At 37.5% G+C, this 15,780-nt stretch overlaps 1 protein-coding gene across 1 annotated transcript in view; it reads right to left on the minus strand.

The window, feature by feature from the left end:
- Positions 1–10,646: 10,646 nt before the first annotated feature.
- Positions 10,647–15,780, minus strand: part of Zdhhc15 (zDHHC palmitoyltransferase 15) — a 105,802-nt gene continuing 100,668 nt past the window's right edge. Inside the window, exon 12 of the mRNA XM_034485478.2 lies at positions 10,647–15,014. The gene's annotated coding sequence lies outside the window, so the exon portion shown is untranslated. The remainder of the gene's footprint in view (positions 15,015–15,780) is intronic.

Genomic DNA, 15,780 nt, shown 5'->3' on the forward strand with positions numbered 1-15,780 from the left:
GGTGGCTCAGTGTCTGAGAGATCTCAGGGGTCCAGGTTAGTTGAGACTGCTGGTCTTCTAGCCTTTCCCTAGTTCAACCACGGGGGTTCCCAACTTCTGTTCATTGGTTGAGTGTAAGTATCTGCATCTGACTCAGTCAGGTGGTTATTGGGCCTCTTGGAGCACAGACACACTAGGCTCCTGTCTGTAATTACACCATAGCATCAGTAATAGTGTCAGGCCTTAAAGCCTCCCTTGACATAGATCCCAATTTGGGCCTGTCACTGGACCTCCTTTTCCTCAGTCTCCTCTCTATCTCCGTCCCTGTAGTTCTTTTAGACAGGAACAAGTCTGGGTCAGAGCTCTTGACTGTTTCTTCTAAAAGTGTTATGGTTGCATATTTATGATATTTAATACATTTTGAGTTAGTTTTGTATAAGGTATAATGTCCATGTCTGACTTCATTCTTGTGTATATAGAAATTCTGTAGACTATTTCCTTCTCACTGACTGATTTCACACCCTTGTCTAAAGTCACCAGACTTATTTGGGGGTTCTACCTTTCTATTGAATTCTCCATATAGTCTATGAACCTGTAATGTACTGTTTGATTTCTATAGTTTGTTAGTAAGGTTTACTGTTGAAAACTGTAAATCTTTCACGATTGGAAACCATAATATACAAGTAGAAGACCAATAAGACAAAAAGTATACCCAAACAAACCAATATGAGACAAAAGTCTACAGAAATACAAGTGAGTTCATTTTATGTTAGTCATCTGCTTCTGGCCATGGGGCCTACTCTTAAGTGTAGCTAATAAACTCAATGAAACTCCATTGGAAAATATTTTTTTTTCTTTTCAAATGGGTGTCCATTGCAGAGAGGTTGTTGGTTAGGGCTGGGGGCACATGTCTACTTTCTCTTCCCAATATTGAGACCCTGTCTGGCTTGAACCCTGTGCAGACTCTGTGTGTGCTGTTATAGTTTTGAGCAGGGTCAATCTTGATTTGAGCAGTTCTTTTGGGATTATTTTTAAAGAGGCTGTAGGTGTGGCTTAGTGGTAGATTTATTTTTTTAAAGCATACTCATGGCTCTTTGATAGATTGTCAGCACTTCAAACAAAAATAATTATAGTGGCCACTTGGTCCCTTTATGATCCCATATGAATCTGAGGATCAGCTCACCAGTATTTGTAGGAAAGGCTGTTGGAATATTGATAGAAATCAATTTTATCTGTGGAGTGCTTGGGGGTATCATCATAGTAGCCTCTCTGTCCATGAGTACTGGATATTTTTGTTGATTTCCTTGCATACTACTTTTCTGTGTGTGAGTCACCTCCTTAGATAAATTAATTTCAAGATATTTATTTTTTAGGTGATATTATAAACAGAATTATTTTAGTTATTTCCTTTTCAGATTGCTAATTGCTGATTTATAGAAACAAAGTTAGTTCTCCCTTATAATTTTGCTGAAATCATATATTAATCTTTAGCTTTCTTGTGTATTCTTTAGAATTTTCTATACAGAGACTATCTGTGAATAAAAATAGTTTATTTCACTTCTTCTCTTTCAGATTTGTCTAATTATTATGGTTAAAATATTATCTAATTTCCTTATGATTTCTTGTTTGGCCCACTTCTGTAATAATGTAATGTTTAATTTCCAAATAATTATGAAATTTTGAGTTCTTTTCTTTGTTTTGTCTTCAGTTAATTTCCTGGGCTACCATGACAGAATACCATGGACTGGATGTTTTTTTATGGAGGTTTGTCTTCTACTTCCAAACTTCATACCCCCTGACTAGCACCCCTGCTACTGGGATTGAAGCTAGAGCCTTGCACATTCCAAGCAAGTGCTCAGTCACCCAGCTTCATCCCTAGCCTCCTTTTTAGTTTAGATTTTGAAATTTGACTTCAATAAATTACCCAAGATGGCCTTTTAGATACTCAAACGAGCCCAGTTTCACTTGAACTTGGAACCATTGTTTGTCTCTCAAGTAGCTGGAATTATAGGGCTGCAACACCAGGGACATCACTCTTCCACTGTACACAAACATAGGTGTTCTATTGGATTAGGAATCCACTCTCCTAACCCCATTTGACCTTACTTTCTTTTTTCTTTTGCAATTCTAGAGACTAAACCCACTGTTTTCTTCGTGCTAGGCAAGTGCTGAGTCATGCCTTAGTCCCCTTAATCACTGTTTAAAGGGGTTATCTCTAAATATAGTGCCATTGAAGGTTTAGCTCTTCAGCATATGAAGTGGAGAGAACATGTTTCAGTTCATAACATTAGTTTTTTTGTCTTGAAGTAGTTCTTTTGTTTGTTTATTTGTTTGGTTGCTTGGTTGGTTTTGCTTTTTGGTTTATCAAGACAGGGCTTCTTTGTATAGCCCTGGCTGCCCTGGATCTGGCACTGAAGACCAGGCCAATTCACAAAGATTTGCCTGTCTTGGCTTCCCAAATGGTGGGATTAAAGGCCAGCTAGTAGTCCTTTTGTTTAATGACTTTCACAAACTATTTTTTGTATGTTCCTTGTTGCCTGTGGTCAGTGAAGTAATTGGCTTTTTTTTTTTCCTTTTTTCTTTTAGTTCGCATTTAGTTTATATTTTGACAGAGAATTTCTTGAATATCAGGAGCTTAAAACTAAATGGAAAACAAAAGAAGCATACAAGCAAAACTCCAACCGACCCTAACAGCTCTTCCAGTCTTTGCACATTAGCTGCAGGTCGGGGTAGCCCTTCAACACCAGTCAGACTTACACTAAGCCTAGAGATAAGTTTAGTTCTTTCTGCATCTTTTCTACTGTCTGCATCTTCTCATAGACATATACACAGATTCTGAACTCCCCTATACACATGAGGGCTTTTGGATATTTTAATTTTCCAAACCATTTCCCCCAGTTTCTGCTATGTTTTGTCTTATTCCTCTTCCTTGTGGTGCTTAGCAGCAATCTCCACCACATTTCCTACTTTTGTTCCTCGTTTGTCCAAAGTTTGAACCACCTTCTAGAAATCCTACAGAAAAATGAAAACAGACGTATCATCTGTAAGTATTGTTCTGCTTGTAGCTTTAAAGCTTTTGGTTAAATGTAAGGCGTTTCCATTCATTATTTGTAGGTTTTCTGCTTTGCTTCTTTCCTCTCCTGGTGTAAGTTCGTGTGCTCAGTGATCCCCAAATTCATGGGGATATTCATGTTCTCTCATTCATTTCCCTCTCTGATCTTTCATTTTTAATCTCTGGCAGCAACTTTGTTGAGTCTTTCATCTCAGGGCTCAGACTGATTGTCAAACATCTCTGGGAAGTTTTCATTTCATTTTTTTTATACTTTTCAGTATGAGTTTTTATTTTTTATTTTTTTTTAGTTTTCATTTCTATTTTCTATGGCTTTTGCTTTCTAATTTCTATTGGTTTATTTTTACCATGCTTACTGATTACCTGAAGCATGGTTTTGCTGAATTCTTCAAATATATTTATTACAGATGCCTTTAGGCCTGCTCATAGATCACTTCCGTTACCTGACACTGCCATGGCCCTGGATTGTTCACACTTTCTTACATCCTTATCTGCTTAATATTTTTATATTGAACATTAGACATTTCATATATTATAGCAACTCCATGCATTAGGGAGGGTTTTTTTTTTTTTTTAAAAAAAAACTTGTTTTGTAGTTTAAAAACTCAGCTAAACTCTTTTAGTGAAATCTATTTCGAATGCAATTTAAGACATATGATGCCATTCTTCAAAGGATACAGCTTTGGCTATGCACACAGTCCCCACTGGATGATATAATTTTAGCAAATTTCCTTTTCACTGTCACTTCCCCTCAAGTCTTTGCTAAGGTATCTAGCTCTGTAAGTATTATGTCCAGCAGTTTAGCCTTTACTAATTGCTGTCCTGATTGCTGCAACTTTGGTGATAAAATATTTTTATCATCTTATTTATTAAATTTGGTCATTTTTTGCAATAGGTGCATTTGGTGGCACGGTTGATATTGCTGGATATTGAACCCTGGGCATCATGCATATGCTCTATTACTGAGCTATACTTTCAGCCATGGGATTAATTTTTTTTGGTTTTGTTTTGTTTCTACCGTGGGAAGACTTTACTGTTTCCCTGCTTTTCTCTGGTCTACAGTTCATTTTATTTCTCTCATTCTCAGCATTTCTTAGTTGCCTATAGTTCTTTGTCTAGAGTTGAATCCTCATGAGCTTTCTGTCTTCCATGTTAACATCCCTATTGTTAACATTCCAAGGTGTTGTCCTTGTTCAATTCATGTTTAGGCAGCCATGATGGTGAGACTTTACAGGGAAAGAGTTTCACAGAAAACTCCTTGTTCCTTTGGCTTTTAGATTTTTCCAACCCCTCTTCCATAATGTTCTCTGAGACTTAGGTGTGGGAGTTGTTTTGTAGATCTATCAATTGGGATTGTGCTTTACAACTTTGCAATTTGATTTGTTGTGGTTTTCTTTAATGATCTTGTCTGTTGCAAAGAGAAGTTCTTTTGATGTGAGGTGAAGACTACACTTATCTATGGGTTGTAGTGTAAATATTTAGTGTAGTTAGGGGATTATGCTGGCATTGTAAAATGCTAGTTGTATACTCTCCTCCACGATCCATGACTTCATGCACTCTGGAATCAACTAGATTCCAGTACTAGGAAAGAAGGCATGAGCCTTTAATCCCAGCACTTGGGAGGCAGAGGCAGGCGGATTTCTGAGTTCGAAGCCAGCCTGGTCTACAGAGTGAGTTCCAGGACAGCCAGGGCTACACAGAGAAACCCTGTCTCAAAAAACCAAAAAAAAAACCAAAAAAAAAAAAACCAAAAAAAAGAAAGAAAGAACAGAACTTAAGTCCAATTATAGAGCTGTTGGTTACTACCCAGATATTTGTGTTACTATTTCACCTTTGGGGTTATGGTACCATACTGGTTGCTGTTGTAGTTCACAGGCATCATCCATCATTGGGTAGGACTGTTGGTTGATTCCCTTTTTGGAAACTTGCATGGTACCTTTTGGTGCCATGAAAAGGGAGTCCTCAGGGAAGAGGCCTTTGGGGGAATTCCAGCTGAGGTACCTCTGAGCTCTGTGTCTGAAGCACATGGTGTATGCTAATAAGGAACTTGAAGATAGAACATAGCTCAGTGATTTTTTTCTGTTTAATATTACATGGGTTTTAAACTAGCACTTCCTATGTAAACACTAAACACCATTATGCAGCTCTATTAGTCTAGCATGGTTTATCTCTGTGATGTTTGAACTTGGGAAGTTCAGTGTTTTACTTTCTATGTTTCTCCTTTACATGCTTGTATTTTCTTCCATCTAGAGCATACATAATAACTTTAATGCTTTTCTACAAGCTGATTAATTCTTCTTTATTAGTTGTATTTTTGTGGCTCCTTTGAATATCTAATAGTTGTTCTTATATGACAGATATGAATTTAACTAGGCAAGCTGCTAATGACTATCACTATTACAAGGTGCCATTACTAATCTTGAGCTTTGTTCTAAGACACAATAACATTTCTTGTGATTAATTTGATCTTAACTTTGCTGGGCAGATCCAGAGCACCCTTCAGCATATTTCCTCTTATTTGCTGTATAAAATCTTTGTGTATTTTTAGATTTTTTTTTCCATTTTAACTGGTGGCAAAATGAACTATTTCTGGGCAGGTATAGATCCAGAGATTATTTTCCCTGCTTCTTTTGTTTGGCTCATTGGGGTTTCTAGTTTGAACAATCATTATCATGTAGCATTAATCCATGTACAAGTTTAAAAACCATTAAAACTTCAGGCATATGACTTCCACAATCCAGTAAGTGACAAGGAGTTGTTGAGTAAAAAATGAGTACAATGTCTATGAAGATTTTACTTTAAGAAAGCATTTCTGACATTTAAAAACCATTGTCAGTGTCACTAAAAATAACACTGACATGTGCTAAGTATTTCAAGAGCTGTCATCTTAAGATTCCTTTAATTTGATGAGAAACATTTGGTCCCCTGTTGTTGGAAAAGAGGACAGTATATAGTACCTGCTGTGTGCACAGCCCATCTCTCTGATATCCTTAGAAACCACCATGCTGCTACTCATCCAAATGCTTCAGAGCCTCAGGTAATGGGGGTGGAGGATTATGGAAATAGCAAGTTTGGAATATAGAGTAAAATCAGCGTTAGGTTCTCACTAATTGGTAACTGGTGGCTCAGTTTGATAGTATAGTTCTGGGTCATATTCAAGAACACTTATTTGAGTTGATGTTATTTGAAGATGAAACAGTTTAATGTAGAAATTCTCCTCTCTCTCTCTCTCTCTCTCTCTCTCTCTCTCTCTCTCTCTCTCTCTCTCTCGTTTTGTTGAGATGGAGCCCAGGCCTTTATTCATGATGATCATGTTTTACTAGCAATCCAAGACCTAAGACCCTCATACACTAGGTAGGACTTTAAACTGTCGTACAAATACACTTCAGAGCCATTTGGAAGCTTATGAAATTGTGAAGCTGTGTGCACTTTCATGTACATATATTTTGTGAAGAGTTTTGGTAGCTTTTTCCAGATTCTAAAAAGTGTGTATCATCAAACTGAGTTTTTCTGCACTTCTTCCCACTGAAAGCCTTCGCAGCAAGATCTTTCCTACTTTGATCTTTCTTTTTGATCCAGTGAGTTTAATTATGATTGCTTGCATGAGTAGAGAGTTATGTACTGGAGCATGGACATCTTATCAATGACTATACCATTAAGGAAAATCACACCCCTTCCCAGTACCCATTAACTGTCTATAGTCCTTCAATGCAAATATACATTTTACATTACATTTTGTTTTTTTTTTTAATTTCTGAGACCTTTTCTTGTGTAGCCAAGACTTTGTTATATTGCCAAGGATGACCTTGAACTCATAATCCTCCCACTTTAACTTTAAAATAATATAAATTTGTTAAAATAATCAGGACTAAGGTTTAAAAATAATTGAGCTGGGGAGATAGCTTCATGGATAAAATATTTGTCATGTAACAATGCATACTTGGGTTCTGTCCCCAGAATTCATATTAAGCCATGTATGGACACATATACATGCACACATACATACATACACACACACACACCCCTAATATGATTTCAATCTTTTCCCATTTTTCCTTTCTTTTATTCTCCTTCTTTTCTTGTTTACAGTTTTAGCCAAAGATGATGACTCTTGGTAGTTAAAATTATTCTGAAGACATAAATTCAGTATGTTGGATCACAGTAGAAAGACTCCATGCAATAAACTTTTTTTTTAGTGATCCTTACATAGATTTATGTAATGAAGTTGTTTCAGATGGTTACAGCTGTTCAAACCTCTTAGGTAAATAAAAGCTGAAACTCCACAAGATTATAACCAATACAATACTTTAAAAACAATTTACTAGTATTATAGGCATGTGCCATCATATGTGGTTGCAGCATTCTGAGATGGGAGGATCTCTTGAGCTCAGGAGTTAGCATGGGAAATGTAGTGAGACCCCACAACTACTTCTGAAAGAGAAAAAGAAAACACAAGAAATAGGTTTTTCAAATGGCTGTTAAGATCATGATACTGACGTGGCATAAAGTGACAGACTGCAAATATGAAGTTGTCTCCAGGCTGCTCTGTTAAAGGGTTTATTTATTTACAATTTTTATTTATTCATTTATACACACACACACACACACACACACACACACACACACACACACACACCTCTAAATATTGAGGTCAGAAGAAAACTTTAGAAAAGTGAGGGTTTTTTTTGGGGGGGGGGTTCAGGCTTGGTGGCAACTTTTCCCTCCCTGAATTCTAAGATTTTTTTGACATAGAGTCACCCCAAGTAGCCCAGGCTGGCCTTGAACTGGCAGTTTTCCTACCTGGCTCAGCCTCTTGATTATAGGCTGGAATCACTAAACCAGTAAGAACTGTAGTCAACTGTACTCTTCTGCCACTTGGCCCTGCTCCTCTACTGAAGATTAACCTTAGGGCATCTTTCATTCTACAACTGCACTATACCCCTAGCTCTTTAAACATACATTTATTTATATTTATTTTTGAGATCATCTCCCTAGATCACAGAGCTAGCTTTGAATTTACTCTGTAGCTCAGCCAGGCCTTGTACTTGCACTCATTTGCTTAACCTGAGATTTGGGCAACCCAAGCTTGCCTTAAAACTGTTATGAATTTATTTATTTTTTTTTTGAGACAGAGTTTTTCTGTGTAGCCCTGGCTGTTCCGGACTAGGCTGGCCTCGAACTCAGAGATCCACCCGCCTCTGCCTCCTGAATGATGGTATTAAAAGCATGTGCCACCACCACCACTCAAAAACGGTAATCAAAATTCATTATTTATTTATTAACACCACAAATGCTACCTCCCGCCCCCCTTATAGAGTTCCTCTCCCACCCCCTTCCCTGCACATATGAGAGGGAAGCTCCTCCCCATAACCCTCACCTCACCCTGGTGCACCAAGTCTCTTGAAAAACATATATAGCTAGGAAATAGCTTCCAAATTTAGAGGAAATAATAGTTGGCAAAAAGAAGTTAAAAATGTTCATGCTTCCTATTTCAATTTGGCTTATTTGCCTGGTGTTTTACCTGTACAGTTTTATATTTTATAGGATGCTCTACTCTCCTGTAGCTCTGCACATGCAGACTCTTTGCGATCCAAAAGCAACTTCAGGTTTGCATGTATCGCATCTCTCTGAAACACATTACTCCAATAAGTGCTAATTGTTCAAAGCAGTTCATGTAAAGTACCAGGGTGCCTTGTTAAGTATAATTTAATGACATTTTGACTAATTTGTCACTCATCTACATTTTGTGATGTTCTAACAGCAAAACATGCTTTCCTTGTATAGTGAATTGTGTTTTATCTTCACTGAAATTTTTATATGCAACAGCTGTTTTTAATTTAGAGGTTGCTAACACTGCCATGGTCTGGAGCTAAGATCTCATACTAGTTGGTAAAGTTGACGGGTATTTCAGTGAAGATTTATGAAAAAATTCCTTTCAAAACCATAAACATATTCAAATATTTTCCAAAAAGTTTGCTTAAGCTGTACTGTTCTCTTTGTTAAATTTCGGAATCCTCTGGAGTTGGTAATCTAACCACCAGACCATGCTACTGGGTCAGAATGAGTATTTTAATATTCAAAGAGAAAGCGACTAGTTTTTCAATGTCACTGCATATGGGGAGAAAATTAGATTTGAAAAATTCTGTTGCTTATATCATGAAAAAATGCATACTGGTGTTTACAGGTTCCTATATAAAGCACTCTATATATTTACATCTTTATTTATATCTATAAAGTTTCTTTTTGAATGTCTATGCCTTGAATTTCCTTGGTAACAACCTTAACTCAAATAACATTCTCATATAGAGGCTTCCTTTATGTCTTTTTTTGTAATCTACAAAGAAATTTGTTTTCTTTTGTTTCTAGTACATTGTGATGCAAATTAAAGCTGTTTGTAGCTGTTGCATTGTAATATATCAAATGGCATTCTCAGCCAAGATATTTAAGGTCTTTACCTAGAACAAAGTAATTACATTTTTAAAGACTAAATTTAAACAAAAGACTCATTTCTGGGTTTCTGTTGAGCCTGACCCGTACAGGTTGGGCCTCTCCCAAGTGGTTCCAGTTCTTCGTTCTTATTAGTCAGGCAGTCACCAAACTTCAGCTGGCCGCGCTCTCCGTTTCAATGACTTCTGTCTTCTTTGTTGGTTAATTGGAGGGGAGAGGGCTTCCCATTCTTTCTGTAAAGGACTTTGTGCAAATGATGCATTTATTAACGGAACTCTTCTTTTTGAGAGAGTGTGGAAATCAGAGGACAATGTCACATGTGTTCTCTCACTGAAGTTGGAGCTCACTGGTTCCCTTAGGCTGTCTGACAGAAGTCTCTCTCCTTCCTCAGTGCTAGGATTATAGGCATGCACCACCATTACACCTGACTTTTTACATGGGTGCTAGGCATCTGAACTCAGGTCCTTCTCCTCTGGCATTTTACCAAGTGATCCCTGAAAGAAGCTTTTCCTTGTCAGCCCTGAAGGAAAATTTTCAGGATGCTCAATGATGATGCTGTATTCAAATATTCCTCTTAGTGTATGATGTGTGCTTTAGGAGCAAGTGAGCTACTACATTTTTCTCTCCAGACTACTGCATTCTTTCTTCAGGTGATATACTTTTGGAGACCAATAAACAGTTCTCAGTATTAGAAAAAGCAAACCAGACTTGAGAGCATGCTTAGACACATAAAGCAAGTCTTTTCTTTTTTTCTTTCTTTTTTTTTTTTTTTTTTTTTTTTTTTTTTTTTTTTTTTTTTTACTTATCATAATGGCAAAGTAAAGGACAGAAGGCGTGTGAGGCTGAGCAGAGATTGAACACGATTAAGTGCCATTAGCCTGGTCAGTGTTCTATCAAAAAGCCATTACCATTAATTTCTCAGCTCTACTCATGTAAGAGAAAAACACTGACCGAGTAGGAGGGGGATGTTCCCAAGATGAGATGTTACAGAGGGATCTATATGCCACCCTACCAAGCTACCCGGGAGTGAGTAAATGCGATTGTTTTCCTGCGAGATGTGATGTACAGAACCTGCCATCAGAGTGGCTTGAAGCTCTAGCCATTACCAGTATTGTTTTTGAAAATTATGCTATAGAAAAGACACAACAAATTTATGTATATAGTTTTAATAAAGGACATAGGAAGATAAAGCTAATCAGCCTTTTCTCAGTATTTCTGCAGCAAGACACATCGTTTTAAGAACACTATATATATCATTGTAAGCAGACTGATGGCAAAAGGGATTTATAGCAAATTGGCAACTTGAGCTTAGCTGTTGAAGTCCCCAGTGTCTTTCCTTTTCTGGCTCTCCAATATATTCCATATATTACCAAGACCCAGACCTCTCTTTCCCACTGTGTTCCTTTGCTGATTTAGACAGCAGGCTGAAAGCAATTATTCTTTGAATTCATCTTATTGTTCTTTTCTTTTAACCATTCCCTACCAAAAACGAACATCCTGATAGACTGAGTTCATTGTCTGTTTTAACTCATTCTGCTGATGGATGTTAACCAGGCTTCTCCAAAGAACACATTTAATGTTTTGAATACTGTACAGGACAAGCCTTAGCCCTTTTGGAGTAGTAAACAAGGGTTGCATGCTAGTTAAACACCACCCATTCCTTGCTATATTACATAATACTCACATGCAAAGGCTACAGTATAACATGGTATTTGATAGGTGTGGTTAAAGAAATGCAAATGTAGCGCACACTGTCAACCATTTCGTTCTGTTTGCACATAGTGCATGAATTTTCTGTCAACATGGAACTTGCATTAGGGTCTAATGATCTTGTTAGATGTCCTCTGTGCCTCTGCACAGAACATGTCTTTCAGCCCAACTGGGTCTCTTAGACACTCTGACAGCAGATATTTTAGAACAGATAAATGCAATGTTCTTCACTTCCTGTGATTTGGACTTTATTAAAGAGAACAGAATCATCCCTGTGAAACATTTGTTCTAATGACCTAGCAATCTGCCTTAAAAGAAGGGTGTACATTCATGTCTTTGTGCACACATGTTGATATCTGGGATGAGAGTTGAAAGAGCTAGACTATGAATGACTATTACATTCCTGTCAGTTGGGGCCTTGTTAAATCTCAGGTGTATATTGCAATAATGCATACTACACAGTATTCTTAAAACATACCGTCTAGAACTGTGCTTAAATATCCATGAACTTAAATGCCTATTCTTTGTGCAATTTGGCACGAACATAAGGAAGCACATTGTTTTCCCTGGAAGAACAAACCCTGAGATTGGGTGTATAGGTGCCACAGGAGATTATGGCAATGGCTGATGCTATCTAGTGCCAAATACATATGTTTTATAGGTTCAGTGAGGGGAAGAGGCACATATTGCATTAGAAAATAAAGAGCTGTCTAAATTGCAAACTTCAAGATGTTGGAGAAAGAGGGACTCCTGGAATGGGATTCTGTTCTCTTTGCTCCATGGTTATTCCGGCACTAGAAAGTAAAGTCTCTCTAATAATAATCTATGTGCTTTTGGATGACACTTTATCTCCTTTATGTTTAATTTTTGGAAAAATAATTTCCATTCTGTCTTTTTCCAAGGACATTGTTGCAACAAATGGAAGAACATTAACAAAGTACTCTAGGCTCTGCAGGAAAACATTCTGCACTAGGAGCATGGAGGAAAAGAATGGATCAGATTTGTTTGCTCAGAAATACTGTAATGTTTAAACTTTTCATTCTAGTCCCTCAAATAAAACTATGTAAGAGCACTAGGGAGTTACATAGCACCTTTTAGCTGTGGGATATTAACAAGTAGCTCCACTTTCCAACTGTGGAAGCAGAGCACCAAAGATTGGGGGATGAGATCCCACAGAGGTTATTGGGCAGAGTTCCACGGAAAAGAAAGCAAATGAGTGAGGTCCGGGTGTGCTAACTATAAAACAAACCTGTCTTCTTGATCAATAACTAACTACTTAAATGCCTATATATAGTAATCGATACACAGAGAATCTATGTATAGGGATATTATCACCATCTATAAACTAATAAGATCAAGATACTAAAACAAGAATAGGGTTTCTTCTTTCTCCAAGCACCCAGAGAAAACCCTGGTTTATTTGGCCTTTTTTGAGACAGCATAAGTCTTAAGACACTGAACAATCAGTTTGCATTAACCTGAGCTTTACCCTTCCAGTGCTTCCCTGTAGTTTACTAACACTGTCTTTTGTGACATGATGTCTATGAAGGCCGAATGCTAATACACTCCACAGAGAAGTTCCTATGCTTTCCGGACTTCACAGCACAGACAGCAGCTTCGGTACTGTCCCTTAGCAGAAGATAATACGTGGGGTCAGAGAAGGTTGCTTTGATGCTGATTTCTTGTGAAGTGTTGCTTGCACTCCTTTATAGAAAGGTACATTTGTATAGGACTAGAAGGCAAGGCCTGTGGACCATAAAGCCACATGGATGGCTAAATATGCTTCCAAGGAAAAGCTAGACATGAGAAATGCTTCAGAAGGAGCAATGGAAAGGCAGAGTTTTTCCTATGTGAAAGTATAAACTTTTATCATGAAATCCAGCATGTCTGTGGATATTCCTAAATTTGTGACTTTTAGAAGCAATCTCAAGGCCCTGGCCCTAATAGATTTATTTATTTCTTGTATTCTCTCAAATGAAATGCTGACTACAATCTTTTTATTTGATGCTAAATGCCTCACCTTCATTAAAATGACCCAGGGGAACCAAATGGACCCACTTGGATTGTTTTCCTTCTCAGTTGCACTGGGGCCCCAACACAGATTTGTTTGTGCCAGGCAACTCTTTTTCACTCAGAGACATTTCAGAGAGAATAATTTAGTAAACCCAACTATCTCTTAAGGAGCTCAATTCCTTGATAACAGAGATGCCTGTAACTCCCACTGATCTCTGGTAAGAGGTGGGGCTTTTATTGTCAGCAGCTGTGCATTAGAGTGCTGGGTGAAAAATGAAAACCATCAATACTCTTAGGTACTATTATTATAAAGAAGCAGCATTAGTGTCCATCTCATTGATCCAGGCACTAGGACTGAAAGGAAGGCTGGTTATAAATAAGTGGGGAAATGGATGTAAACTCTCTTAATGGCTGAGCTGCCACTGAAGCTTAAAAAAAAGAGAACTGGAGTATCACTGTTCAGTTAACCCTGTACATTAACTCCTGCTGTGAAAACACAGACCTTTAGCTAATCCTCAGGCTAGTGTCATATCTGAAACTTTATCTTCTTCAACAGAAGTTTAATTATACCTGAAAATCATCCTTAAATCCGTTTTACAAAATGGATGGTCCATATGCTTAGGCTTATAATATTTCTACCATTATAAAAGTAATTTACAAAGGCTAAAACAAAGCTATACACCAGAGAAATGAATAAAATGGAGATTTTGACCACAGCCTGGCATTAAAAGTTTTTAAGAAAGTAATTCCTTTTTGTTTGTTGTCTTTTTTTTTCAAGACAGGGTTTCCTTATGTAACACAAGCTGGGCTGGAACCCACATGGAGACCAACCAGGCTGGTCTTGCAGTGATCCCCCTCCTCTGCCTCCTAGGAGCTGGGCTGATAGGTATGCACTATCATGCCTTGTCTTAAAATATTAACTGTTACTTACTAAAGTGGAAGTCTCATCTGTTCCTCTGTATTAGTTGTGGTGCTTTCAGAAACTTCTGTGACAGGACAGGTTTTTGCCTTGTTAAATTCTCAACAGGACCTTGGTCACAGTCTATTTGAACTCCTTAAATTTCAGATACATGATATAGGGTTTGTTCAGAGTTTATCAAATATTCAAACTGCTATTTAGGTGAAAAGCATGATCAAATACAAGCCTCAGGTTTTTTTTTTTTTTTTTTTTTTTTTTTGGTTTTTCGAGACAGGGTTTCTCTGTATAGCCCGGGCTGTCCTGGAACTCACTCTGTAGACCAGGCTGGCCTCGAACTCAGAAATCCGCCTGCCTCTGCCTCCCAAGTGCTGGGATTAAAGGCGTGCGCCACCACCGCCCGGCCCAAGCCTCAGTTTTTAAACCTTGATTTTTGGCAGAATTCTATTTCGATATATTGCACATACACATGTTTATATATGCCCATGAACATAAGCCGCAAATACATGCTGACTCCCCTCAATACCAGAAAGACCCTGCAGTGAGACATGATTAATAGTCTTTCATGAGGGAAATTAGACTCAAAGGCAGTCTTCTGAATTCCTGTTTAACAGACTAGACAAATATAAGGATATATATTTTACACTTAGGCTTTCATGGATTGGGGGAGGATAAAAAAGAAAATCTGGCTTGAAGCAATTGTTTCCAAACTGAGTTCATTCAGCAAAGTAAATTTGCAAAGTCCCGAAAGATCTGCACAACAAGTGGGTTATGGAACACCCAGACTGTGAAGCTATCGATCCAAAATGGTGACTTAGTTTGAGGATTAGAGTGGTTCTCAATATTGAAGTCTGTAAGCCTCATGGGAGATGGCGGTTCCTGAAAATGAAAGGCAGAGATTTACAGGTGAGTTGAACAACAAAGGTGACGCCTAGTTGATAATAATTTGTAACCATTAAAATCATGTTATGAAAATATGTTGAAAAAAAGAAAAAAAATATGGCTCCGAGGGTAAAGGCACTTGCTGCTGAGCCCAAGGACCTGAGTTCAACCCCCAGAACCCACAATGGTAAAAGGAGAAAACCAGCTCCTTCAAGTTGTCCTCTCACACCCACCTCTTTGCTGTGGCATGAATGAGCCCCACCCAAACAAACAAGTGGTAATTAAACACTTAAAAAAAAGAAAATTAGTAATTTTGCTTCTGGATTCTGTTCAATGAAAATAGTTCCAATTGATTTCTTTTCAAGTACAGCATTCGTAACCTTTTTCCTCATAATGAAAAGATGGAAAAAACCTTAAAGTTAGGTTCAGTCTACACCACACACACATGCACACACACACCATAGACAATATTCATTCATATAGCATTTTCATATAACCTTGTTAATTGTTCTTTAGAATGAAATTTTTAATCATTGTATAATATTTTATTAGATAGAGCAGTCTGTTTCATCAGCCTCCTATTTCTAGATACTTAGTTCTTCTATTTTAAAAATTCTGACTTTATAATATAATTGATAAATAGCTATATAGAACTCTGTCTAATTCACTTAAATACATTCCTAAAATGCAGTTAGTTACCAGATAAAATATTATAAACATGTCAAGGCTTTTATATATGTCACCAACTTGCCTTCACACAAAT

The sequence above is a fragment of the Arvicanthis niloticus genome, chromosome X, assembly GCF_011762505.2.
Source record: "Arvicanthis niloticus isolate mArvNil1 chromosome X, mArvNil1.pat.X, whole genome shotgun sequence".
Taxonomy (NCBI): Eukaryota; Metazoa; Chordata; class Mammalia; order Rodentia; family Muridae; genus Arvicanthis; species Arvicanthis niloticus.